Source organism: Mesocricetus auratus, unplaced genomic scaffold (assembly GCF_017639785.1).
Source record: "Mesocricetus auratus isolate SY011 unplaced genomic scaffold, BCM_Maur_2.0 Super-Scaffold_100022, whole genome shotgun sequence".
In the NCBI taxonomy this organism is placed as follows: domain Eukaryota; kingdom Metazoa; phylum Chordata; class Mammalia; order Rodentia; family Cricetidae; genus Mesocricetus; species Mesocricetus auratus.
Window position 1 is genome coordinate 34,827,606 of NW_024429203.1, and position 26,559 is coordinate 34,854,164.

Here is a 26,559-nt window from a genome sequence, read left to right on the forward strand (position 1 = left end):
CTCCTCTGCTCCATCCTCACTACCTTGTCCTGTTCTAAGCCACTATTATTATACTGTGGTATAAGACTATTGTGGCAGCTTCCTGATGGTCTGTCTACCTTCATTCTTATTCATCCACTGTTTACACTGAAATCAGAATGATCCTTTGAAAAGCATAACTGTCATGGAGCCCTTGTGAAGGTGGGGTTTAAATGAAGCAAGATGCCACTCTACCCTTGTGATGACTCCATGGGTAGAGGTGCCTGCTGCCAAGCTTGCCGACTTGAGTTGGATCCTCAGAACCAACATGATGGGAGAACCAATACAGATCTTTAACATAGCTCCATGTGTGCATGACTTGGTTCCTGACTGTCTGTCTTTGCTGCTTGCCTCTCCTGCTCGTTTATCTCCAGCCTCTTTGAAGTACCAAATTCCCTTCACATCAGATCTTTTGAAGTGTTGGTTTGTTAACATGGGGTCTAATAAGCTTGCTCCTCAGTGTGGAAAAAGACCTATTTAAGCATTTGACTCTTGGTGATGTGTTACTTCTTCAGATGGGCCTCATTTAAATGACATCTATTGTTGCTCTATAGCTTTCTATTCTTTTTCTTCATAGGATTTTGACAATTTTAAAATTGTTTATTGACATATGCATTCAGTGTCTTACACCTCAAGTTGAAATTTTCATGAAGGCAGGTACTATTACTTATTGTGTTCCTGGCATCTTATCCATGATCTGGTATAAATTATGTGTTAGAAAACATATGTTAAACAAGAAAATGTACCACAGCACATTAAACTGCACTTTGGGGAACATTTTACAGTTGTGTCTTGTGCCCTGATCATAAAGAGATTATTTCCTCTGGTTCAATCTTTTTCAGAAGTGCTCTCTGAAAAAGGCACTGAGTAATCATTGTGATGCCTGGAGACAGTTTTTGATGACCAGCCAGTCTTACCAGTGCAGAGCTAAATTGGCAGTGTGGGCAGGTTTTATTTAATCCTCCACAGAGGAACATATACTTGCCTGCATTTCTTAGAGTGGATCTCTTTAAAAACTAAGGGCAGAGTTGAATTCTCAGTAGCAGTGTTGGCTCACCGATTTATCTTCTTTTTCTAGAATGCAGTTATTTAGAAAACTCAACAGCCCCAAAAGGAAAGGTGATCTAATGTATTTGTTTTCTACTAATTTTGACAGTATTATTTATATCAAGATTATTAGAAAATATACCATGATATTACCATTGTAAGTACATGGCATATCTTTTCATGAGAGTAAAGCAAAAATGGCATCTCACAATGGTAACGTCTTCATATATTTGTATGTTACACAGATTTAAACAAAAATGGCCTGCATTTTCTTACTTTGTGTTTACATTTGTTCTTTTATCTTAGAGCTTTTTCTTTGTCATTTTAATTCTCTCATTAACATTTTCATGTATTGTATCATTATTCACACACACGCAGCCCACCTTCCCCCATCTAGTCCTCTCACTTTGTCTGTGCCATTTCTTTCCCCAAATAAGTTCCTCTTCTGCTTTCCTGTTATATCTATTGTTCCCTGTTTCTCCTCTCATAGTCCCTTTCTTTCATGTACATACATGCATACATACATACATACATACATACATTCATACATACATACATTTATTTATATGCAGGTGCTTATAAATTTCAATTTGCTTTCTTGGGGGGGGTTAGAGACAGGGTTTCTCTGTGACTTTGGAGGCTGTCCTGGAACTAGCTCTTATAGACCAGGCTGGTCTTGAACTCACAAAGATCCGCCTGTCTCTGCCTCCAGAGTGCTGGGAATAAGAATGTGCGCCACCACTGCTCTGCATTTTTCTTATGAGAGAAAGCATGGAGTATTTCTGAACCTGACTTATTTGCTTTTTGACCTCCAACTGATATGCAAATATCATGATTTCACGATTCTTAATAGTTGAATAAAATTCTGTTGTGTATATGTACCACATGTTCTTCATCCACCTGCTGGTGGGCATCTAAGCTGGTTTCATATCTTAGCTGTTGTGAATAGTGCAGAAATAAACATGGGTGTGCAAGTGTCTCTGTGGTGTGCAGATGACTTAGAGTCTTTGATGCTAGAGCCTCATCGTTTGGTAGTTCTATTTTTAGTTGTTTGGAGTTGGCAGTGGGGCACAGAGGTGCTCCATACTGATTTCCATAGTAGCTGCACCAGATTACATTCCCCCTAGCAGTATATTAAAGTGTCTTTCTCCACATGCTCAGCAACATTTGCTATTGTTTTCTTGATGATACCCCTGACTGGGGCGAGATAGAATCTCAAAGCAGTTTTAATTTGCAATTCCCTGGTGGCTAAGGTTGTTGAACACTTTCAAATATTTAATGGCCATTTGTTGGTCTTCCTTTGAGAACTGTTAGACCTAGTTTTTAATTAAATTACTATTTTTAAAGCTGGTTTCAGTAAAATGGAATGCTTAATTGTACATATGACAGGAAATCAAATATATAACAGTTTGAAATAGCTTTGTGGCTACTAGCATTTCTCAAAATCCTTGAGGAAAAAAGGCCAGTTTACTGCCAGGGTGTTGTTATTATTAATTGTGTTATTATTTTATTTTTTGCATGCATATCTGAATGTGCACCACATGCTTTCTTGGTGCTTTCTGAGGTCAGAAGAGGACATTGGATCCCTTGGAACTGGAGTTACAGATAGTTTTGAACCATCAAGTAGGCTCTTCAGACTGAATCTGAGTCTTCTGCAATACAACAAGTTCCCTTAGCCATTGTTGTCTAAACCCCACTACCAGTTTGAAATGAAGTAAATTTCGTTTCAAGAGGAAATGTTTTTACTATATGGTTACTATTTATCATATACCTTTTTGTTGTTTTTTGTTTTGTTTTTCAAGACAGGGTTTCTCTGTATTGTTTTGGAGGCTGTCCTGGAACTCGTTCTGTAGACCAGGCTGGCCTCGAACTCACAGAGATCCGACTGCCTCTGCCTCCCAAGTGCTGGGATTAAAGGTGTGTGCACCAACACCCAGCTTTATCATATATGCTAATGAACACTAAATAGTATATTCTTATTTATTCCTAGAATCTAGTACTATACTTGGGAACTGTAAAGGAAAAAACATGATCAGTGTTTCTGTGACTGTGAGCAGGTTTCAGGCTCTGGTGGGGAAGGAGGTAGAATAACAAGAATAAACAATTTTGAGTGCCTAGAAAAAACACAGCTTTTGAACTTTAATATTATTCACCCCACCTTTAACAAAATTATTCTTCTCTCTGAATGAAATATTTTTAAAGCTTCATGTATTTATTGATATTTTCAAATTTACAAGAGATTCATAACTGTTCTCAGGTAAGTAAAATTGGAAGCCCCTGAGTTTATAAATACCTGCTGCTGGGTATGACTAAATGAGTTTCTGGAACTCATAATCCTCTGGTTGCTACTGCAGGCTCTTTCTTTGGGTTTATAAAATGTAAAATATTGACTCTGGAGCTGGTGAAGTTACATCTCTAATACTGTAGCATTATACAAATGTGATCCATTTGGATTCCATAGGGAGTGGGGGCTTCCGTAGAAAGCACTCTGTCATAGTTTTAAAGTCTCCTTAAGTCAGTTGCCAGTTTAAGCAGTGAAATAGAGTGCTTTTGTGTCCATTTCAAAAAGGAAGAAAAAGCAATCTTATTTTGTTAGAAATACAATGTCAACTGCTGATCATTTATTTATTTACCTGTGAAACAGACTACTTGCATAGGTCTCATTTGCAGATTTCTTCTCCCCAGTGTTTAATTAATATTTTTCTCTAGCAATACATGATACTGAGGATAGTGCACAGATTTATTTATTGTACAAAGGAAGAGTTAGGTCAGTTATTTCCTTCTAGCTTTCAGCCTTTACTAATTACATGATCTCATACATTTTAGCAACTTTGTCTAACAGCACCCTTATTGACAAAGAATAGATAGGTTTTATAATCTTTCTGTAATTATGTCCACATCAGTAGAGTTGTTTTCTTCCTATAAAGAATCTAATGCTGAGCTAGGCATGGTGGCACCCACCTTTAATCCCAGCATTTTGAAGATAGAAGCAGGTAAACTCTGAGTTTGAGGCCAGCCTGATCTACATAGTGAATTCCAGGGATATGTAGAGAGACCCTGTCTCCAAAACAAAAAGGAAAAAAAGAGAAAGAGAGAGGGTTACCTTATTACAGCAGAAATTGACATTCACTATTTTTAACTTTTTTGGTACTGGGAATTGAGCCTAACTCTTCACAGATACTAGGCAAGTGCCAACAAATACATCATCAACCTCTTTTTAATTTTGAGACAGCATCTCGCTAAATTGTTCAAGCTGGCCTTGAACTTGGGATAGTTCTGCCTCTGCCTCTGAGTAGCTCAGATTATAGGCCTGTACCAACAGACTCAGCTGCAGTTCAATTTTTGGTTATAGTTTAGTGCCTGTCCTGTAATAAAATCATACTGATGCAAGTGATCTCTGTTACACCTTGCTGTGGAGGACTGACCTCTAGATGACTGTTCGTATTCTGAAGTGAAAGACTAGGAAGGAAACAACTAGTGTAATTGCATCCTTGTCACTAAAACTTAGAAAATTCTGGGCTGGTGAGATGGCTCGGAGGATTAAGACACTTGTCATCATTCAGACTGAGGAGACTGAGATGTCTCAATTTTAAAGTGCTTGTTGCACACATATGAGAGCCTGAGCTTGAATCTTTAACACCCACATAAAACCCAGGCACTAGAGGACAGAGACAGAAATAGAATTAATTGGCCAGCCAGCCTAGCCACGAAGCCCCAGGCCCAGTGAGAGGCCCTGTCTCAGAAAATAAGGTAGAGTGGTGATCGAGGAAGACATCCCTACTGACTCTGGCTTACACAAACCCATGCACACATCTATACAAATGTGCATATACACACATACACACACAAAATTATATGAAATTCCAGATAGTTTACAAGTCAAGTAAGTCTGTGGAACATTGTTTTATAAAGCAATGCATTAGTATAAAGATTGTGAGAACTCCCCCCATATGTTTAAATCATTTATTAATTTGATTTTGTTTCTTTTTATTTTTTTCAAACTCAGTTCCTACAGAGAAAAGAGGCTTATGTCCCAGCTGGTATATGAACTCTTAGCAATATTCCTATTTGTTATCTAGTATTTTAGATTCCTAATAAAGGTAAATGCTGCTGCTCTGAAGCTACTCAGCTAGGTCACTGTCTTTTGTGCACTGTTCTATTTGTCTTCCAACCAGAGCACATCTCCCAGAACTTAGAGCCCTCTTGCCTCAGTAGTGCTGATGTGTTTGGGAAGTTATCGGGAGGAAGCTTAAAGTGTAACTGCACTGTGAGATCTCAGTGGGTTTTACAGCTTTCTGACCTGACTTGGTGATGCACAGGTAATAGTTCTGAGTGGCATTTGCTCTCCAGAGCTTTAGAGCCGACTGCAACTGAAACGTGTTAGAGGAAGGAAGATATATGTTATAATTAAGAGGTTGTAAGGGGGATCAGAAATAGCTGGTATCTGATAACCTCCTAATTTGAAGGCCTGAGACATACTTGAATATGATTTTGTGGAAAATAATGTTCCTGGCATGAAAATGTAGAGTAAATCTGATCATAAGTGGTTATATAAATTGAACCTTAAACCTTCTTAGTAATTGACTATTTTCTGGGCATATGATATTTGATATATTTTATTCTTTTTTTTTTTTTTTTTTGGTTTTTCGAGACAGGGTTTCTCTGTGGCTTTGGAGGTTGTCCTGGAACTCGCTCTGTAGACCAGACTGGCCTCGAACTCACAGAGATCCGCCTGCCTCTGCCTCCCGAGTGCTGGGATTAAAGGCGTGCGCCACCAACACCCGGCTGATATATTTTATTCTTTAGTTAAAGGTGGGATCAAGATTGCAGGGTTTTTTTTAAGGAGGATTTTAAAATTACTTTAGTGTGTGTGTGCACGCACACACAAAATATGCAACAGTGTATAGGTAAAGATCAGGGGACAGCTTTCAGGAGTCAGTTCTCTCCTTCGCTGTGTGTTTCAAACCCTGACTATCAGGCATGGCAGCAGGCATCTTTAACCACTGAACCATCTCACCTGCCTGGGGCTGCATTTTGGTTTTATCCTCTCTCTCTCTCTCTCTCTCTCTCTCTCTCTCTCTCTCTCTCTCTCTCTCTCTCTCTCATTTTTATTTAAAACAATTTTTAAATTTAAATATATTTAATCATATTCTTCCATCCTCCAAGTCTTCCACATCCTCTCCCCTCCCTACACAAAGTTCTTTCTCAAAAAAATACAACCCCCCCAAGCCAATGAAACAATACCTAAAAAGAAAAGAAAAACAGACAAACAACAACAAAAAATACTAACTGTAACCAAGTATAAATCACACAAAAAATTGTGGAGTCCATCTTATGTTCGTCAACTGCTGAACATGAGACCTGTCTTAGAGTGGTTGATATACCAAATATCACTCCATTGGAAAAAACTGATTTTCCCTCTCTCAGCAGGTATAAATGGCAGTTCAGTTGTTAATTTTTACCCTAGTAGCTAGAATTTCATTCCTTTGTTTATTAATCCATTCATTCATTTTTTAAAAATATAACAAAACAAAATATAATATAATCAAAAATTTCACAAACAGAAGGAAAAGGGCACAAGAGAAGACACAAGAATCAGAGACCCACTCATTCACACACACAGACTGGAAGCCGTAATATGTATGCAGAGGGCTTGGCACACACCTGTGTAGGCCTTGTGCATGCTGCTTTATTAAATTTCAGTTCATATGAGTTTTGCTCGTGTTAGTTTAGGGCCTTGTCTTCTTAGTGTCTTCCTTCCCTCCTGGCCCTTACATTCTTTCTGCCTCTTGTTAAGTGGGGTTCCCTGAGCGCTGAGGGGAGGAATTTGATGGAGACATACCATTAGAGCTGAGTGTTCCAAGGTCTCTCACACTCTTTGTAATGTCTAGCTTTGGGTCTCTAAATTTGTTCCTATCTGTTGTAGGAGGAAACTTCTGCTGATGGCTGAACAGGGCACTGATCTATGAGTATAGCAGAATATCATTAGGAGTCATTTTATCACTACATTTTTTTTCTTTTTTTAATCAGTATTACTTCATTTTCCCCTAGTTCCCTAGGCTTTTTAGTCTCAGGTTCTTGGTCACCCCAAGCAGTGTGGGATATGGGTTCCATCTTGTGAAATGCACCTTAAGTCAAATCAGTTGCTAGTTGATTACTTCCACAAGCCTGGGGCTCACTGATGTGGCTAGGCTGGCTGGGCTAGCTGACCAAAGAGTTCTATCTCTGTCTCTGTCCTCCAGTGCCTGGTTTTTATGTGAGTGTTGAAGATCCAACCTCAGGCCCTCATATGTGGGCAGCAAGCACTTTAAAATTGAGACATCTCAGTCTCCTCAGTCTGAATGATGACAAGTGTCTTAATCCTCCGAGCCATCTCACCAGCCCAGAATTTTCTAAGTTTTAGTGACAAGGATGCAATTACACTAGTTGTTTCCTTCCTAGTCTTTCACTTCAGAATACGAACAGTCATCTAGAGGTCAGTCCTCCACAGCAAGGTGTAACAGAGATCACTTGCATCAGCCACTGTTGTAGATAAAAGGTTTGTGGCTGAGTTAGTGTTTATGTTTCTCTTTTGATAACGCGACGAATACCTTCTAGAATCAAAGACACTGGAACATAAGGAAAAAGGCTCTATATGGGTACCGGCTCAACATCTCCATGTTCAGTGAGGTGGAGGTGTTGTCTTCAGCAAAGAGGACATACTGTCAATTTGTAGAGAGCAACCTATTATAGTCTTGGCAACAGCCTGGGTTGTTTTGGGTTCCTGGGGGTAGCAGGGTGGACTTTGGCCAACAATTCAATTAGATGTACCCTAATACAGGTACTGGACGTTTTGTTTGGTGACAAGTTATATCCAGTTGGGGCTCTGTTTCCACCATTATTGGGCGATTTCATTTAGATTGTCTTCATATATGTCTATGTTTTAGGAAGTTTCTACTGTATTGAGTTCCATACTACTCCTTACTGCCCCTTAATTTTAGCTGTCTCTTCCTATATTCCCTCTCACAACTCCCTCCCTTCTCCCTCCCTACTGATATTCCCATTTCAACCTCCCCACATCCATCCATAATTATTTATTCTATTTCCTTTTTGTTAATAGTCAAGCATCTGTACTGGCCTGTCCTTGGGGTTCTGACAGGATATGCCCTCTACTACAGCCACTAAGAGTACCACCTATGCATATTCACTACGTTCCCTTTTAGAAGGGTGCTGCCCATCTCCCATCCTTCTCTCTTTCTGTCCTCTCTGTCTGCCTTCCCCATTCTCTCTCTCTCCTCTCTCTCCCCCTCTTTTCTCTCTCGTCTCTCCTGCTGCTACTGTCTCTGGAGACTGGTCTCTCTCTTTTCCTTTTTATGATCCCTTCCCCCCGCCCCCCCCCAAAAAAAGAAAACTCTGCTTGAATCTTGTTGTGTGTGGTATCTTTCTCTCATGAACTGTTTTTCTTAACTTAGACTTATAGTACCTTTCCTGACAAAATCTATTTGTACCCTCAGTCTCTTATTCTATACATACATTTTTGTGGTTCTGTAGATTGTAGATTGGTTATTCTTTTTCTTTGTTTGCTTGTTTGTTTTGTTTTTTCAAGACAGGGTTTCTCTGTGGCTTTGGAGCCTGTCCTGGAACTAGCTCTTGTAGACCAGGCTGGTCTTGAACTCACAAAGATCCATGTGTGTCTGCCTCCCAAGTGCTGGGATTAAAGGCATGCACCACCAACACCCGGCTAGATTGGTTATTCTTGACTTAAAAACTAATATCCGCACATATGCTAATACATGTCAGATTTGTCTTTCTGTGTCTGGGATATCTCACTCAGGATGCTTTGTTTTGTTTTTTTTATTCTAGTTCTATCCATTTGCCTATAGATTTCATGATGTCATTTCATGATGTACCACACTTTGTTTATTCATCCATCTATTGAGAGGCATCTAGGTTGTTTCCAGGTTCTGGCTATTATGAATAGAGCAGCAGTGAACATGATTGAGAATGATTGTCTCTGTGGTGGGATGAAGCATCCTTTGGTATATGACCAAGAGTGGTGTGTATCTGGATCTTAAGGTAGCTCAATTCCCGTCTTCCTGATGGACTACCACATTAATTTCCAAGTCTGTACTTCTACCAGAAATATATAAATGTTCCTCTTACCCCACATCTATGCTAGCATGACCTGTCACTTGTTTTATTGATCTTAGCCATTCTTACAGATGTAAGATAAAATCTCAAAGTAGTTTTGATTTGCATTTCCCTGATAGCTAAGGCTGTTGAACATTGCTTTAAGTGTTTCTCAGCCATTTGAGTTTCCTCTTTTGAAAATCTCTATTTAAATCTATACCCCATTTTTAATTGGGTTATTTGTTTTCTTGAGTTCTTTATATATTTTGGGTCTTAGCCCTCCATCGGATATGTAGTTGATAAAATCTTTTCCCAATTTGCAGCCTGCCACTTTATCCTTCATGACAGTGTCCTTTGCCTTACAGAAGCTTTTCAGTTTCATGGAGTACTGTTTATTAATTGTTGATGTTAGTGTCTATGCTAAGTGTTTTGTTCGGAAAGTCTTTCCCTATGCCAATGAGTTCAAGGCTACCCCCCACTATCAGGTTTAGTGTATCTGGTTTTATGTTGAGATCAATTTGGAGTTGAGTTTTGTTCAGGGTGATAAATATAGATCTATTTGCTTTCTTGTACAGACAGACATCCAATTTGACCAGCACCATTTGTTGAAGCTGCTGGGGTTTTTTTTCCCCAGTGTTTATTTATGGTCTCATTATCAAAAAGCAGGTGTCCATAGGTGTGTGGCTTTATGTCTGTGTCTTTAATTTGATTCCATTGATCATTGTGTCCGTTTTTATGCCAATACTGTGCTCTCATTTTTTTTTCTAACCATGCTGTTTTTATTACTATAGCTTTGTAATACAACTTAAAGTCAGGGGTGGGACCGCCAGCAGTTCTTTTATTATTCAAGATTGTTTTAGATATCCTGGGACTTTTGTGTTTCCATATGAAGTTAAGAATTATCTTTTCAAGGTCTGTAAAGAATTGTATTGGAATTTTGATGAGACTTTCATTAAATCTTAGATTGCTTTTGACAGGATGGCCATTTTTGCTATATTTATTAGTAAGCCAGCCAGATCTTGCTTCCTAAAGGGATAGATTTATGAGATCTTTCCCTCAAGAACAGATACAGGATGCCAGAGATGTGAATGCAGCAAGAGAAAATTTAGTTGTTGCTAATGTATTGCTTTAAACTTATGTTTCATTTCTACGTGCCAAGATTCCTTTTCTTTCTTTTTTAAAATTATTTTTCTTGGTTCTAAAACTAATTTAAAGGTTTATAGGACCAAAGTAATATGAGACCGAGTTTTATTGATTATTCAAATGATAAAATATTAAATATTAAAACATTCATAGTTTGTAGTGGCATTTTTAAAAAGCATAACGTTTATGCTTCTAAACAGAGAAGTTTCCAAAGAAAAAGTAAAACTCCCACATAGGAAGCTGGACACAGCTACTCTGGAAGCAAAGACAGGAAGATAACAAGTTCAGGGTTAGCCCAGGCTGGCTGCTGAGTGAGTGAAAGGCCATCCTGAGGACTTAGTGAGACCCTTTCTCAAAAACTAGGAAAAAAAAAAAATCACATGACTGCAGTTAATAGTGGAAATGCCAGAATGATTTTAAACAAGGAATGGCATTCGTGATTACATTTGTATTTTAATATGATCGCTGAATGCTCTGTGCTCTGTGGAAACAGATTAGAGGCAGGTCTGACAGATAGGATGCTATTAGAGTAATCAAGGCAAGAAAAGGCTTTAAATGTGACAATAATGAGACCTAGAAGAGAAGGTCAATCATGGGGGGAGGGGGTTAGTGAGAGATTGTTTGTGATGGAAATGTGAGGCAGTGTTAAAAAGAACTTCTGGGTTTCTTACCCTGAATAAGAGAAAGTACTCTCTAGAAGACATGGGCACTAGAACAGATTTTAACGGAAAGAATATGGGTTCTATTTTTGTGTGTGTTCATTTTGAGTTTCTATAATACATCAAAGGGATACAATCCATTTTAGATATAGGCTCAGAATTTAAAAGAGATGGATTTACACATCAGCAATACAAGTTACTGTTGAAACAGTGGAACAGAGAGATGTCACTAGTAAAACATACAGAGAGAGATCAGCAAGACTGAAATAATACGTTGAGAAGGGAACAAGAATGTAGATAAGAAGTATATAGGAAGCTGGGCGGTGGTGGCGCATGCCTTTAAGGCAGATCTCTGTTAGTTCGAGACCAACCTGGTTTACAAGAGCTAGTTCCAGGACAGCCTCCAAAGCCACAGAGAAACCCTGTCTCAAAACATCACAAGGACGAGGAGGAGGAGGACGAGGACGAGGAGGAGGAGGGAAGGAGAAGGAGAAGGAGAAGGAGAAGGAGAAGGAGAAGGAGAAGGAGAAGGAGAAGGAGAAGGAGAAGGAGAAGGAGAAGGAGAAGGAGAAGAAGAAGAAGAAGAAGAAGAAGAAGAAGAAGAAGAAGAAGAAGAAGAAGAAGAAGAAGAAGAAGAAGAAGAAGAAAAGGAGGGAGCTGGAAAGATTGCTCAGTGGTTAAGAGCACTGTCTGCTTGTCTGCTCTTGGCAAAGGACTAGGATTCAATTCCCACCATCCACATGGCAGCTAACAATTGTCTGTAGCTCCAGTTCCAGGGGATCCAACACCTTCACACAGACATCTAAGCAAGCAAAACACCAATGCACATTAAAAAGAAGAAATATATAGGAAATGAACGTATACAAGAAGAAATGGTGGGAAATGAATTTGAAGAGTAAAAATTAAGTGGTCATTGGACTAGGGAGATAACTCAATTGGTACAGTACTTGCCTTTGCAAGCATAAGAACCTGAGTTTGATACCCAGAATCCACCAAATTACAGAAGGGGGGGGCATAGTAATGTAATCTTAGCTCTGGGGAGGCAAAGGTGAGATTTCCTGGGGCTCACCGGATAGCCAGCCTAACTTAATTTCTTGGTGAGTTCCAACACAGTAAGTGACCATGTCTCAAAATGCAGGGGGAAATGGAGAGTGCACTGGGGAGGTGACTCAGCCTCTTATGTATATGTCATCAAGAATAAAGACTGGAAAATGGATCCCAAGAACTCACATAGAGTTAGATGAGGTAGAATTCATCCGTCATCCCATTTTGCCTACAGCAAGATGGGAGGCAGAGACAGAAAAATCTTGGAAACTAATAGACCAGCTAGTTTGGTTTATGCAGTGGTGATCAAGATACAGTGACTCAAATGAGGTGGAATGTGAAGACTGATACTCAAGGTAATCTCCACATGCATGCACCATGCTCATATGTACAAGTTCTCACACAAATATATACATACAATGCAAATACATGTCAACACACATCAAAGGGGTGTGCTGGAGGAATAGTTCAGGGATTAAGAACACTTGCTACTCTTGCAAAGGACCAGGATTTGGTCCTAGCACCCACTTGACAGACAGCTCACAACCATCCAAAAACTCCAGTTTCAGGAGGATCTGACTGTTCTTCTGGCCACGATGGGCAACATAGGCACATTGTACACATATATACATACAGGAAATAATAATTGATTTTAGATATATGTTTGTGTCTGTGTACATGAGTGCAGATGCCTGTGGAGGGCAGAGGTATGGAATCCCCTACAGCTAGAGTTACAGTACTGTGAACCACCTAACATGAAAACCAAACTTGGCTTCTCTGGAAAAGCACCAAGTGCTTTTAACCACTGAGCCATCATTCCACCCCCAAAACAAATAAGTTAAAAGAAAAAAAGTAGATAGCACCTAAGGAATTTCCACACCCAGGTTTGTCCTCTGGCCTCCGAAGACACAGGCAGACACATGCATGCACATACAGGTGTCCATAGAAAGAAGCACTTCAGGCCGGGCGTTGGTGGCGCACGCCTTTAATCCCAGCACTCGGGAGGCAGAGGCAGGCGGATCTCTGTGAGTTTGAGACCAGCCTGGACTACCAAGTGAGTTCCAGGACAGCCTCCAAAGCCACAGAGAAACCCTGTCTCGAAAAAACCAAAAAAAAAGAAAAAAAAAAAGAAAAAAGAAAAAAAAAGAAAGAAGCACTTCAGAGATTAACAGTACCTGAGACTATTCCATAAAGCTAGAAATAGAAACCTGGTCATTGTAGGTTTCAGATTGGATAGAAGCAATGCCTAGAGTAGTCTTTCAAATAAGTAAAGGGGCAGTGGTTAGAAGGGAGATGGAAATTAACAGAAGATTTTCCTACAAGCCTTGTTTGGTTTTTGTTCTTTTTCAGAACTACAAAGAAAAATAATAACAGTAATCTTTGTTGCCAGAAAGGTTAAGATAATAGTAAGAGAACCAACATGGTGCCTTCTATGGAAAAGACAGATTCATGAGAAATTACAGTACAGAATGATGAGATTCCTGATACTAGATTATAAGTGCCAAGTGTTAGATGAATAAAAAAGCCAAGAAGTCAACTGGTAGACTCGGTAGCACATCCTCACTTGTTTAGCTTTGTTAAATCAGTGCATCATCAAGCCACATTCAGTGTAGGTCTTTGGTTTAGCTTTGCTGATGACACTACTTGTATATATGTACTTTCCTTGGCTAGTCTGATGTACAATCTTCATTGTCTTCAAGCATGTTCTCTAGTCCATATTTGCATGCCAGCTCCACAGAACCATCAGTTTCATGGCACCTTTCCTTTCAGAGTACAGTAAAGCACAACCAAAAGCAAAATTTCCTTCTTCTCAGTTCATATGCTGCCTCAAAATTTCCCCAGAATCATGAAATAAATATATTTTACATTTGGAATCAAGACTTACTTTGTATAATTCATGTTGCCAGTAACCTTGAATTAATTCTGACTCAATTATTGTTTTAGTCTATGAAATATGAAATAGAACATTGGGCTTGGGGATGTAGTTCAGTTGGGAGTGCTTGCTAACATGCAGGCATCCTGGATTTGATCTCCAGCAGGATATAAATTGAGTGTGGTGGTGGCTTATACCTATTGTCCTAGCACTGGGGAGGTAGAAGCAGGAGAATGGCAAGTTCAAGGTCATCTTTGATTATATTGTAAGTTTTGTATTTTTGTATTGTATGGCTCAAGTTAACCTGGAATTTGTTGTGTAGCTCAGACTTTCTACAAACTCATAATCCTCCGGCCTTACCCAAGTGCTGGCTGGTTTTCTTTTGCTCATTGTTAAGCTTCTGATGCATGTCATAACAGTTTAATCATTATAATATTCTTGTTTCCATTGTAAGAATATAATGTAGCCCTGATATTGTTAACATTTGAGGTCATTATTAATAAAATTGTCATAAACATTCTCATAGTTTTGTTTTTTTCAGACGGGATCATTTTGTGTGACCCTGACTGGCCTGGAATTTATGGTATAGACCAGGCTAGTCTCTAACTTGTAGAGATCTGTCCACCTCTGCCTCTGAAGTGTTGGATCTAAAGGTATATGTCACCATACCTGGCATTCTCATACATTTTTTTTTGGTTAGGCATATGTGTTCATTTCTCTCATACACACACACACACACACACACACACACACACAAACTTCTCTAAGATATAGTTGGTAGTTTTGCTGGTTAGTGTTAACTGTCAACAACACAACCCAGAATCACCTGGGAAGACAGTCTTTTGTTTCTTTTTTTGTTTGTTTTTTTTTTTGTTGTTGTTTTTTTTTCGAGACAGGGTTTCTCTGTGGCTTTGGAGGCTGTCCTGGAACTCGCTCTGTAGACCAGGCTGGCCTTGAACTCACAGAGATCCGCCTGCCTCTGCCTCCCGAGTGCTGGGATTAAAGGCGTGCGCCACCAACGCCTGGCCAGTCTTTTGTTTCTTGAGTCAGGGTCTCTCTACATAGCCCTAACTATTCTGGAGCTCACTATGTAGACCAGGCTGTTCTTGAACTCACAGAGATTCACCTGCATTTGCCTCATGAGGGATTAAAGGTGTGTCCCACCATGCCTAGCAGGGAAGAGAGTCCTAATGGGGAATTATCTACATCAGATTGGCCTTTGGGCCCAACACTGTAGTGTCATTCTGCTTTATTTTGGCTACATTAGATACAGAGTAGTGTCTTTTTCTAATTACTGATCATTTGTGTAGTCTCTTTTATTAACACGTATTTTATTTATCTCTTATTTTAGATTGAGTTACTTGTCTTTTAATTTGTAGGCATTCTGTATATTCTGGATATGACTGTTTACTGAATATGTTTATTACAAATGTAACTTCAATCTATAAACTATCTAGCCCTTCTTTTCACAGGGTCTTTTGAAGAATAGACTTCTTCTTCTTCTTTTTTTTTTTTTTTTTTTTTTGAGACAGGGTTTCTGTTTGTAGCTTTGGAACCTGTTCTGGAACTTTGTAGACCAGGCTTGCCTTGAACTAACAGAGATCTTCCTGCCTTTGCCTCCCGAGTGTTGGGATTAAGATGTGAGCCACCACCACCTGGCTGAAGAACAGACATTTTTAACTTTAGTAAATGCCTGTCTGTTATTTTTCCTTTTTGTGACTTGTGCCTTCTTTTGAAAGGAATTTTACCTATCCCAAGGTCATAAAGATATTTGGACAGTAAACTGTCCTTAACTAGTTAGATAATACACAGTTACAGTAGCTCATATACCCAAAAGGTGATAATGCATAGAATTGTACTATTTCCTCCTATAACTTCTTACATTTTTTACATTATCAATGAACAAGTAGATAATTTTACTGAATTAGAAATGTATTAACTGTGAGGGTATCAATTAGGATAGACTTGATTATTGCTAGTCATGATAATCACAAAATTTCAGCTGCTTCTCCTCCTCTCTCTTTTTTGCTGTTTGTCCAAAGTTGATCCACAAGCATTGTGCTGTTTTGATAATGTAGGCCACCACTGAAATACACTTTCTTGATCATTGTATATTAGTATGGTGGCAGCATGACAAACTGTTTCTGCCCACATGCATCATATGTAATTCACATTCATCAACTGTATGAGGTCCTTGGACCTTTTCTTATGTCCTACCATGTTTCTGAAAGGAGAACTAAACATGTGAACAGCTGTGACCCTCTCAGTAAACATAGATAAGTTGCTTACTCTCTGAGGCTTAGTTTGTCTATCACAACATAGCTCTTCCACCTGTAAGGATTAAGTACTGAACTACTTCTTCTTAAACTGCTGTAGAACTTGGTACCTTGAATAAATGTTTGGGGCTGGAGAGTTGACTCAGTGGTTAACAGTACCCATTATTCTTGCAGAGGATTTAGGATTGTGGTTGGGGTTTTGATATTAATTTTTAATTTTACTTTTAATCGTGTACTTGTGTGTATCAGTGTGAGTATATGTCAGAGTGGGAGTTGCCTGCAGAGATCAAAGGTGTCAGAAATCCTAGAACTAGAGCCATTTGAAATGGGTGCTAGGAACCAAGCTCAGTCTTCTGGAAGAGCAATAATCTCACCTGATGAGCCATCTTTCTAGCCCCTATATTGAGTCTTTAATATATTACTATTATTTGTAAAATGACTTCTAGCTTGTGTCAGTAAATTTTATGGTGTTCTATATGTTCTGACACCTAAACAAATTTAGAATTTTTGTAATCTTTCATTAACAGATGAGAAATTTGGTCTAGACTGGTTTATTGATCCCACAAGTCACAACTACTTAACCTTAACTAAGAATCAGATTTCCTGACTCAGTTCAGAGCTCTTGGTCCCATCCCTCCATAGTAGATGTTGCACATGATTGTTTACCAAAAATTTAAGGTGCTTTTTTTCCCCCAAAAAAATTTTTTTTGGTTTTTCGAGACAGGGTTTCTCTGTGGCTTTGGAGGCTGTCCTGGAACTCGCTTGGTAGTCCAGGCTGGTCTCGAACTTACAGAGATCCGCCTGCCTCTGCCTCCCGAGTGCTGGGATTAAAGGCGTGCGCCACCAACGCCCGGCTTTTCCCCAAAAATTTTAAGTGAATTTGTTATTAAAAAACAGTTATTCATCTTCTCTCAGTGTTCACATTCCTACTTCTTGATTATAATTATCAGTTTTACCCTTCAGATATTCTAGTGTTATTAATCACAAGCTAAATTAGATAGTTAGGGAGACTTTGTGGCAAAAATAAATTGACTCCAGAAAGATATGACTGTAAAAACATTGTAATGTTAAAGAATAACTAAACCTCCATTTTCAAGTAAGGTAATTTGGAGTCAAATTTCCGAAAGCAGTGAGATGACAGTGGAACTAAAAATTAATCAAGTATATTACATTTAAGATTTATTTTAAGATACAGTAACAAGAAGGAAAACAACTTATTTCTAAAAAGTGCATTACATTTTAGTGGCCAGGCATGGTGGCACACTCCTTTGATCCCAGCACTCAGGAGGCAGAAGCAAGAGGATCTCTGTGAGTTCAAGGCCAGCCTGTTCTACAAAGTGAGTTCCAGGACAGCCAGGGCTACACAGAGAGACTCTGTCTCAAAAAAAGAAAAAAAAAAGCTGATTACATTTTTTAAATGTATATGTCTGAGGTGCTTTATCTGCATCTATGTGTGTGTACCATGGACATGCCTGGTGCCTATGGAGACTAGAAGAGGGTGTTGGTGCCTCTTAAGCTGAGTTACAGATGGTTGTGAGCTACCATGTGGATGCTAGAAATCAAACTCAGGTCTTCTGCAAGGGCAACAAATGCTCTAAGCCGGAGCAATCTCTCCAGCCCTATTATTACCTTTCCTACCACTGAAATATTAATGTATATTTATCAAGGTCAGCTGTATTAGAAATTTAAATCTTTTAAGGAAATGTGAAAACTCATTTCCACAATTAAATAGGGTTTGTTTGTATAATGATTTCAGTATATTTTTATGTAATTTTGTTGGAATACTTAATAGTTTATAAATTGAGTTATTCATATATTTCTAACCAATAAGAGAAAAGTCTTATTCTGTTGCTAGATAATGGAGAAGGAATAAAAAGTCACAATACTTGTCCCATCTTCAAAATTCGATGTCAACCAGGAAGATGAACTTCACCTGTTTATTGACTTTCTGTAACATAAAGCATTAATTTTTATAAAACTTAATGCAAACCTTTTGAAGTGAGTATAAAATTTAACTGATTTTTTTAATTGAGTGCAGAACCTTTTATAAGCTGAGCTCATACTTAACCTGCTAGCCATGTCTGCTTCTCACTGTTCTGTAGGCCTGGTTGTAGAGCGACAACCTAGAAGTATATCACTGAGTTGTCTTTGAAAATAACCTAGAACTCCAACATAGATATCTTTCACTGGAAACAAGCATTCAGAAAGTCTAATTAAAGGGAATTTCAGGGGCCATAGAGAAGGCTCTGCATATAAAGATGCGTGATCTTCATGTCTTATAAACTTGAGTTCATTCCCAGGACTCACAAATGGGTGGGGAGAACTATCTCCACAGAGCTCTTCTCTGACTTCCACACATGCACCATGACATGTGAACCCACACATACATTATCATTGTTAATAATAATGGTTTTTTAAAGGTTTGTATGTGGATGTAGATATGTATATGTGCATGTGTGTGCAGGTACTTTGGGGGCCAGAAGAGGGCAGAAGATTCCTCGGAGCAGGAATGAAAGGTAGCTGCGAGCCTCAGCTTTTAGGAGAAGGGAACAGAACTCAGGTCCTCTGGAAGAACAGCCAGTGTTCTTAACTTCTGAGTCATCTTCTAACCCAATAAGGAACAACTTAAAGGAGGAATTTTAGTTGTATGTATATTCCTGGGATGTGGTTTGGTTTGATTTGGGTGAAACAGGGACATGGTGAGTCAGGGACTTGCTATGCAGCTTGGGGTGACCTAACTTTTTAAATCTTCCTACCTCTGTGTCCTATGTATGTTCATATTTCTAAGTGTATTTTCATGATGAATATGAAGTTAAATTTTAATTTAAAAAAATAATGCTTGGAGCTAAGAATTTAGCCCAGTTAGTAGTATATTTGCCTAGTGTGCATGAAAGCCTGGCTCTGAAACCCAACACTATAAACTAATCATAGTGACACACACTTGTAAGGTGAAATATTAATGCACATTTACCAACCTCAGCTATATTATAATTTTCAAAATTAAATATTTTAAGCAAATGCCAAATTCATTGTCATGGCCTGGATTTCCATAATTAATTGATTTTCTTTTAACTGCAAATTTTGAATCTTGGTATTTCCCAATGCTAAAGTATACTTTACATTTCTCCCTGGCAATGGTGGGCAGCCAGGTGAGGAAATGCTAATGAGCCACACCACCTGCTGTGGCCTGTGATTCAAGGCCAGAGTGTTTACTAGATTAAATGCACTGACTATCATCTTTCTTTTAGGAAACACTGGTTTCTGTTGTTGCTTTTTTTTTTTTTCTTGTTTGAGAATTTCATATTTACATTTTGGTCAATTCCACCTAGGTGATTTTTTTTTCTTTTACAGGATAATTTCAGTATAGTTTCACTAAGGAGGTGAAAGATCAGAAGTTCAAGTTCTTATTAACTACATAGTGAGTTGAAGACTAGCCTGCAGTATTACAGGTGATCACGTCTCAATAAATAAACAGATAGATAGATAAATAGGTAAATAAAGTCTCCAATTGTGATGATAGTGTTAATCCTTCAATTTGTTGTTGAGTCAGGATTCCTTCTTGTGGCCCAGATTGGCCTTGAACTCACAACAGTCATTCTGCTGTAGACTCCTGTGTACTAGGATGACAAGCACGAACCACCTTACCTAACTTTCCACTTTATTAAAATAACAACATTAAAGACTGTAAAATAATTATTCATAATTCTGGCATCTAATTTAACTTGGGAACATTCTGGTGCTTGCTCTGATATTTTTTCTTATGTATCTTTATAATATACTTCCTCATAAATATTTCATTGAAGACGCTGTAGTACTTAAAAAGTAGCTTTTGTGTTCTTGTTTGCAGAACATATGAACTATTTTATTTCATTTTCACAAAATCCCTTTAAGGACAATAACCTGTTTTACATTTGGGGGTGAGGGATACAGATAGTCCTCTGTAAATCCTCTCTGTGGTACCACAGTAGATTTCAATTTGTGACAAAAGGACATGTTAACACAAGCAAATGGATGTGTTTAATGAAGAAAGAAGAGCTAGACGAACCATTCTGCTGCCTCCAGTCCTCTGGGATCTGGTTAGACAGCTCCAAAAATACATATTCTATCAGATTTTAGTAAATACGGAAATATGATGAATCCTGAAGTGACCAAATTAGTCTTCTTACTCTTTTGTTAGAGTTAAAGCTAATGTGGTTTTAATCTTTTGCCTAAAATCCATAGCTTATAAACCAAAGACATTCCCTCTGTGGGAAAAGTGAGGCCTCAGGACAGGCAAACAAATATTCTAGGGAACTTGTCCCTAGGTGCTTCCAATACATGAGATTTTAATTTTGTCTCTATTTAGTCACTTGTCTTCTTTAGAATTTAGGAGCAAAAAATACCAAAAATAATTGAGGGCATTTCTACCTGTTTACGCTATTAAACACATTGCATTTAGGCCTGTTTGTTTTTAAAGAAAACCTTTTTATTATAGTGGTAGTGAACACAGTACTGTTGCCTCCTTGTTGCTAAGTTTGTTAGTTTCTTTATCTTTTGGTTGAGGAAATCCATATTACCCAATGTCCTCTGGAGTGTTTTTTAGGTTGTTGTTGTGTTTTGTGACAGGGTTTTATGTATTCCAGGCTGGCCTCAAAACTCACTGTGTAGTCAAGAATGACCTTGAATTTCTGCTCCTCATGTAGTTACTACTAAATGCTGGGATTACAGGCACGCCCTTTTTATGAAGCTCCTGATATTGAATCAAGAGTTTCATGCATGCTAGACAGTCACTCTACCAGCTGAGCTGTATCCCCAGCCCCAAATTGGCTTTTGAAAGAGGAAAAGATTTCTAATTCTCTGCCTATAAAAGAAGCATTTTCCCAGTTCTTCATTTCAGTTGTTTCAAGCTGCAGGACTGAGCTGGTGAATTTGGTTGAAAATGCAAGACAGAAGAGCATGTTACTTGCAACTACCAACACCTTAGCCCTAGAACTTTGGCTAATGTTTTTACTGGGACCTATGTTGCCTTCCTAATATCCCAGCCTTGAATCATATTGTGCCTTAACAAGAAACTGGATTTCTTGATAGTGAAGTGCTCCAGGCTAATTATTCCTTGTCAGATAGTTTACTCAGTGTTCTTTGTATCCTTCAGCTTTTCAGTACATCTGTAAATGCACTGTGATAATTAAAGGTCACCTTAGCTGTTTACCTTAGTCATTGGATTCATCTGTATCTCTTTATCTTATCCGTGCTATGCTTGTATACTTAAACATATACCTTTCTATACATAAGCTGCCACCACCCTTCCACATACCTTTTAGCTATTTGCCTGTCTCTAAATTATGAAGTGTAACTTTAAAAAGACATGTTTGTTTTTATTTTATTGTATTTATTTCTGCTATTTTACAATATATCCTAGTTTTCCATTGCTGTGACCAAGTACCTAAGAAAATAAATGTAAAGTAGAATGATTTTTTCCCGTGGTTTTGGAGGGTCATGGTTGCTTTAGTTCCATCACTTGGGGCTGAGGTAATCTGGGCTTAATGGTGGAGAACATGAGTAAAGCAAAGCTGCTCACCTCAAAGTAGCTAGGAAGAAAGGAAACCTGGAAGGAGGACGAGGATGAGGACCAGTAAGAGGAGGAAAGGACCAGAAAAAAAAAAAAAAAGCCATCCCAGGGTATATCCTCAATAACTTGATGTCGCCTTCTAATGTTCCCATCATCTCCCAGTAGTAACACCTGCTACAAACCATTCCTTCAGCCCATGAGTTTTTGGTGGAATATCCAGACCCAACCATAGTGCCAAACAGTGAGATATGATAAACTACAACACTGTTTTATAGCTTTTTACAAATCTCATCATGTTCCCTTTTGATAATTATAAAGGCCCCCTTCTGTTTTAAATGGAGTTTCTGTAGACAAAAATTCTGTGCCTCCAGGTTCCACAACCCTTTACTTCCAAATAAATACACAAAAGCCTCAAACCCACTATGTAACTTATCTTCTACCCTCTACCTAAATGCTATAGTTACAGATGTGTACCATGCTCAACTTTAGACTCCCTGATTCTGCTAAACCTTCCTTAAGCACCACCTAGAAGAGGGGCTAAAGAGATGATGAGTTCTTGATGCTCTTCTAGAGGTTTAATTCAAAGCATCTACAGGGCAGCTCAAATATCTGTAACTCCAGGTCCAGAGGGCTGGCACTGCACACATGGTGCATATATACTAGTAGGCACAGCACCCATGCATATAAAATACAAATCTTTTTTTAAAATTTAAAAATAGTTATCAAGAAGAGAGTGAAAAATACACATAGCTTCACCAAATAAAGATATTGAATCTTGTGCTTTGTGTAATTAAAAGGAGGTTTGTTCTTTTTTTCTGAATATAAAATCAAATGTCACTGAAAATGTCATGCATAGATGTTTAGTTACATGTGGCTCAATATTAGACACAGTGTTTACCTAGCATTGATGAGGCCCTGGGTTTAATCCCCATCTGTACCAAAGAGGCAGAAAGAACTAATGTGTATGAGCATGAGAGGGAGGGAGGGAGAGGGAGGGAGGGAGAGAGAGAGAGAGAGAGAGAGAGAGAGAGAGAGAGAGAGAGAGAGAGAGAGAGAGAGAGACAGAGAGAGAGAGAGAGAGACAGAGAGAGAGAGAGAGAGACAGAGAGAGAGAGAGAGAGAGACAGAGAGAGAGAACATGATCTCCTATAGGGAATATGGCTATACCAACATCCCTTTTTTTCTTTCCTTTTCTTTCCCCTCGTTTTTCTAGAGTTGTTTGTTTAGTCCCTTGGTTTGGGGGCTTTTAATTTTCTTGTTTTAAGATAGTATTTCTTGTAATCTTGGCTAGCATTGAACATACTGTGACCTTGAATTTCTAATCTACCTACCTCCACCTCCCAAATGCTGAGATTATGCTCTCCTGTGCCAGCATGGTCAGTTTATATATGGTAATTCAATGCCAGGACTCCATGCATGCTAAGTAAGCAGTGTATCAACTGAGCTACATCCTGCCCTCACATTGCCTTTTTACTGCTTTAGTATACCAGGAAATGAGGAAGGTACTCCACACTGAGGAAGGGATGCCAAATTTTATGAGATTACTATGGGTCCAGTTGATTTTGGGCATTTACTTCCTTGCTTAACTGCTAATAAAAGCAGTGTTTACATAGGCCGTGTAGGCAGGGCAATTTGAGAACAACAGATACCATAAAACAGCCAAACAAATGGACCATAACCTCCAAAGACAATACCATGTTATAAAATGATAAGTTTTGCTTTGGCAGAAGAAAGTGGTAGTTTTATTTTCCCTGTTATCACAGTGCCTTACATGAAACTGATACAAAACACTGTTTCTTTCCTTTTGTGGGATATTTTTTCTTCCAGTGCGTTTTGTGTCTAGATAGTAACAGGGTTTCACCAAAAAAGGTTCATGTTCATGTGTACAGGAATTCACCTGTCTAGAAAGAAACTGAGAGTGTGGAGTTTAATTGTGTAATGTCTTCATAGGTTTTTAGAAAATATTTGATTACCACGTTGGGAAAAACTGTTACTTCATAAACATCCTAAACAAGATGGCAGCTTTATGATTGTTTCTAACTCTGGCCTCTTATTTTCCTTTCTTGGTTTTGAAGAACAACATCTGTAACCTGAGAGAGACTGCACACTGTAAAATGCTGTAAAGCAGAGCTGCTCACTATTGGCAGAAAACACAATCTTGATCCGGTAGTGAATAGAAGCAACGCAGGCTTGTTAAGTTGTAAATGCATGAGCTACAGGCATTGTAGGTGGCAACTGAGTTCTTTCTTTTGTAGCAAAAATACCTGTCTGCCTCCAAAAACATTATAAGTAATATAATTTCAATGCAGCTCACTCTTTATTACTAGTCAGATCAGCAGACCATGGTTAATGTATATACAGGTCACAGTTTATAGTTTTTATTCCTAATTGTTTTTGGTTTGTTTTAAACTTCCAGGCTGGCTCCACCTTCACAATATGTCAAGAGTCTTAATCACTGCACACCTACATATTTCCTTCTGAGCCTCCATTACCTTTCTAGATCTTGCAGAAGCTTCCTACATGATCTCTACCTTCTTTCCCTCCACCTGCCCACAGCCAGTATGATCCCATTAAAAACATTAGCTCTCATGCTTTATTTACCTATAGTAGCTTCCTTTCTCAGAATAAAAGCCAAAACCTTTAATATAACCTTCACAGCTTGGTACTGTAATTAGCACTCAAGCTACTGCTTCTTGCCTCTGGCTCAGTCCAGCCCTGATTGAAATTCTAGAAATAAAGAGCACTATTTTCTACCTGTTGTACCCAGCCTCCATCCTTCTGTTTTAGGCTTTGGTTTGCTTCGCTTTTGATTTTGGTTTTTTGAGACATAGTTTCTCTGTGTAACAGTCCTGGCTGTCCTGGAACTTGCTTTGTAGGCCAGGCTGACCTTGAACTCACAGAGATTCGTTTACCTCTGTCTCCTGAGTGCTTATACTAATTATAAACTGTTTGGCCAATGACTCAGGCTTCTTATTGGCTTGCTCTCTCTTAATTATTAACCCATTTCTATTAAATAGTGTATTGCCAAGAAGCTGTAGCTTACCCATAATGTTCTGGCATGTTACTCCTTCAACAGCTACATGGCCTCTCTCCTCCGGCTCTCTCTCTTCATTCCTCTTCCCAGAATTCTCCTAGTCTGGTAGCCCTACCATTACTTCCTGCCTGGCTACATTCTGCCTGTCCATTGACCAAAACAGCTTTATTTATCAGCCGATAAGAGAAAGATATATTCATAGCATACAAAAGGACCTCCCCCATCATCTCCTCTTTTCTGTCTAAATAAAAAGGAAGGTTTTAACTTTAATATAGTAAAATTATATATAACAAAACAGTTATTAAGCAAGAACTATAGTTAACAATATTTAGTCCATTTACATTTGGCAAAATTTAAAGAAAATATTCTATCTTTGCTAGTTGAAAGTCTTATATGTCACTTATCTTTTATCATATCTAAGGAAAGCTATAGCCATAACTATCTGTCTTAAGGACCTCCCCCATCAATGCACTACTACACCCAGTTTAGTTTAATTTTTTTGAGGCAAGATCTCACTCAAACTCACTCAGCTCAAACTCCTTATATAGCTGAGGTTGGCCTTGAACTATTGATCCTACAACTGCCACCTCCCAATTTCTGAGAGGTGTGGTACACCTGCCTCTGTTTGGTTTTAGTTTTATTTTGTCTTGTTTTAATGTTTTTCGAGTGTTATATGTCTGTTCACCATGTATGTGTGCTTGGTGCCCACAGAAGCCAGAAGAGGGCATCAGATCCTCTGGGACTGAATATAGATATTGTAAGCTGCAGTGTGGGTGCTAGGAATCAAACCTGGGTCCTCTGCAAACAAGTGCTCTTAACCACTGAAGCATCTTTCCAGCACACCCTGCTCCCCAGTTTTTTGTTTGTTTGTTCTGTTTTGTATGGAGACAAGGCCTCAGATTTGTGATCCTCTTGCCTCAGCCTCTCCAGTGCTGGGATTAGCAGCGTGTCTACCACACCTAACTATGCCATCTCACTCTTTGTTCTCCTTCCTCTTTTTAACTCGGGGTCTTTGATATGCTCACCAAACCCTCGACTACTGAGGTCCAAGGCCGGCTATGCCCGGCTCTCAGAGCATTATTTCAGTGCTTTACATACCAATTGCCTCCTTCTACCTCAGCCCTTCCAGATTACCTACATTTTTTCTGCTTGTCCCCATTTAAAACCCACACCAAAAGAGTTCTTTACTGAATTTCTTAACTGAACCCCAGTTAACTGCCAAATAGGATTAGCAGTGTTCTCATGCCACTGTAAAACATACTGATTAATGCCTACAGCCTACTGACTGTTCCTAGCTAAATGCTCACAGCTGGTAGAGGCTGCCATGGCAAGCCTTTGTACTTTCATTAAATGTGTATCCATAGCAAAGTATGCCCAGCATGGCTATATGCCAGAAAATATATAAATTATATAATTGTTAAATGCAGTATTTTTTTAAATGAATGAACTCTTTTTATTTTTTAAGCAGCTTTAGACCCACAGGAAAAATGAGGCAAGTAGAATTCTATGTACTCACTATCCTCACACATCCACAGCCAACCCCATTGTCAACATCCTGCTTAGAATGGTGCATTTGTTGCAATCAGTCCAAATTGGCACATCACCATAATTCACATCAAGGTTTACTTTTGGTGATAGGTATTCTGTGAGTTTTGACAGATGTATAACATCCCCCCCCCCACTGAATTACCCTACAGGACAGTCTCAACCCCCTAAAAATCCTCAGCATAGGATATCAGAAGGTAGACTCATATATGTGTATGTATGTGTGTGTGTGTGTGTGTATATATATATATATATATATGTAA

At 38.7% G+C, this 26,559-nt stretch overlaps 1 protein-coding gene across 1 annotated transcript in view; it reads left to right on the forward strand.

Moving 5' to 3' along the window:
- The window catches only part of Hmg20a (high mobility group 20A), an 86,526-nt gene that overhangs the window by 16,763 nt on the left and 43,204 nt on the right, over positions 1–26,559 (forward strand). The window lies entirely within an intron of this gene.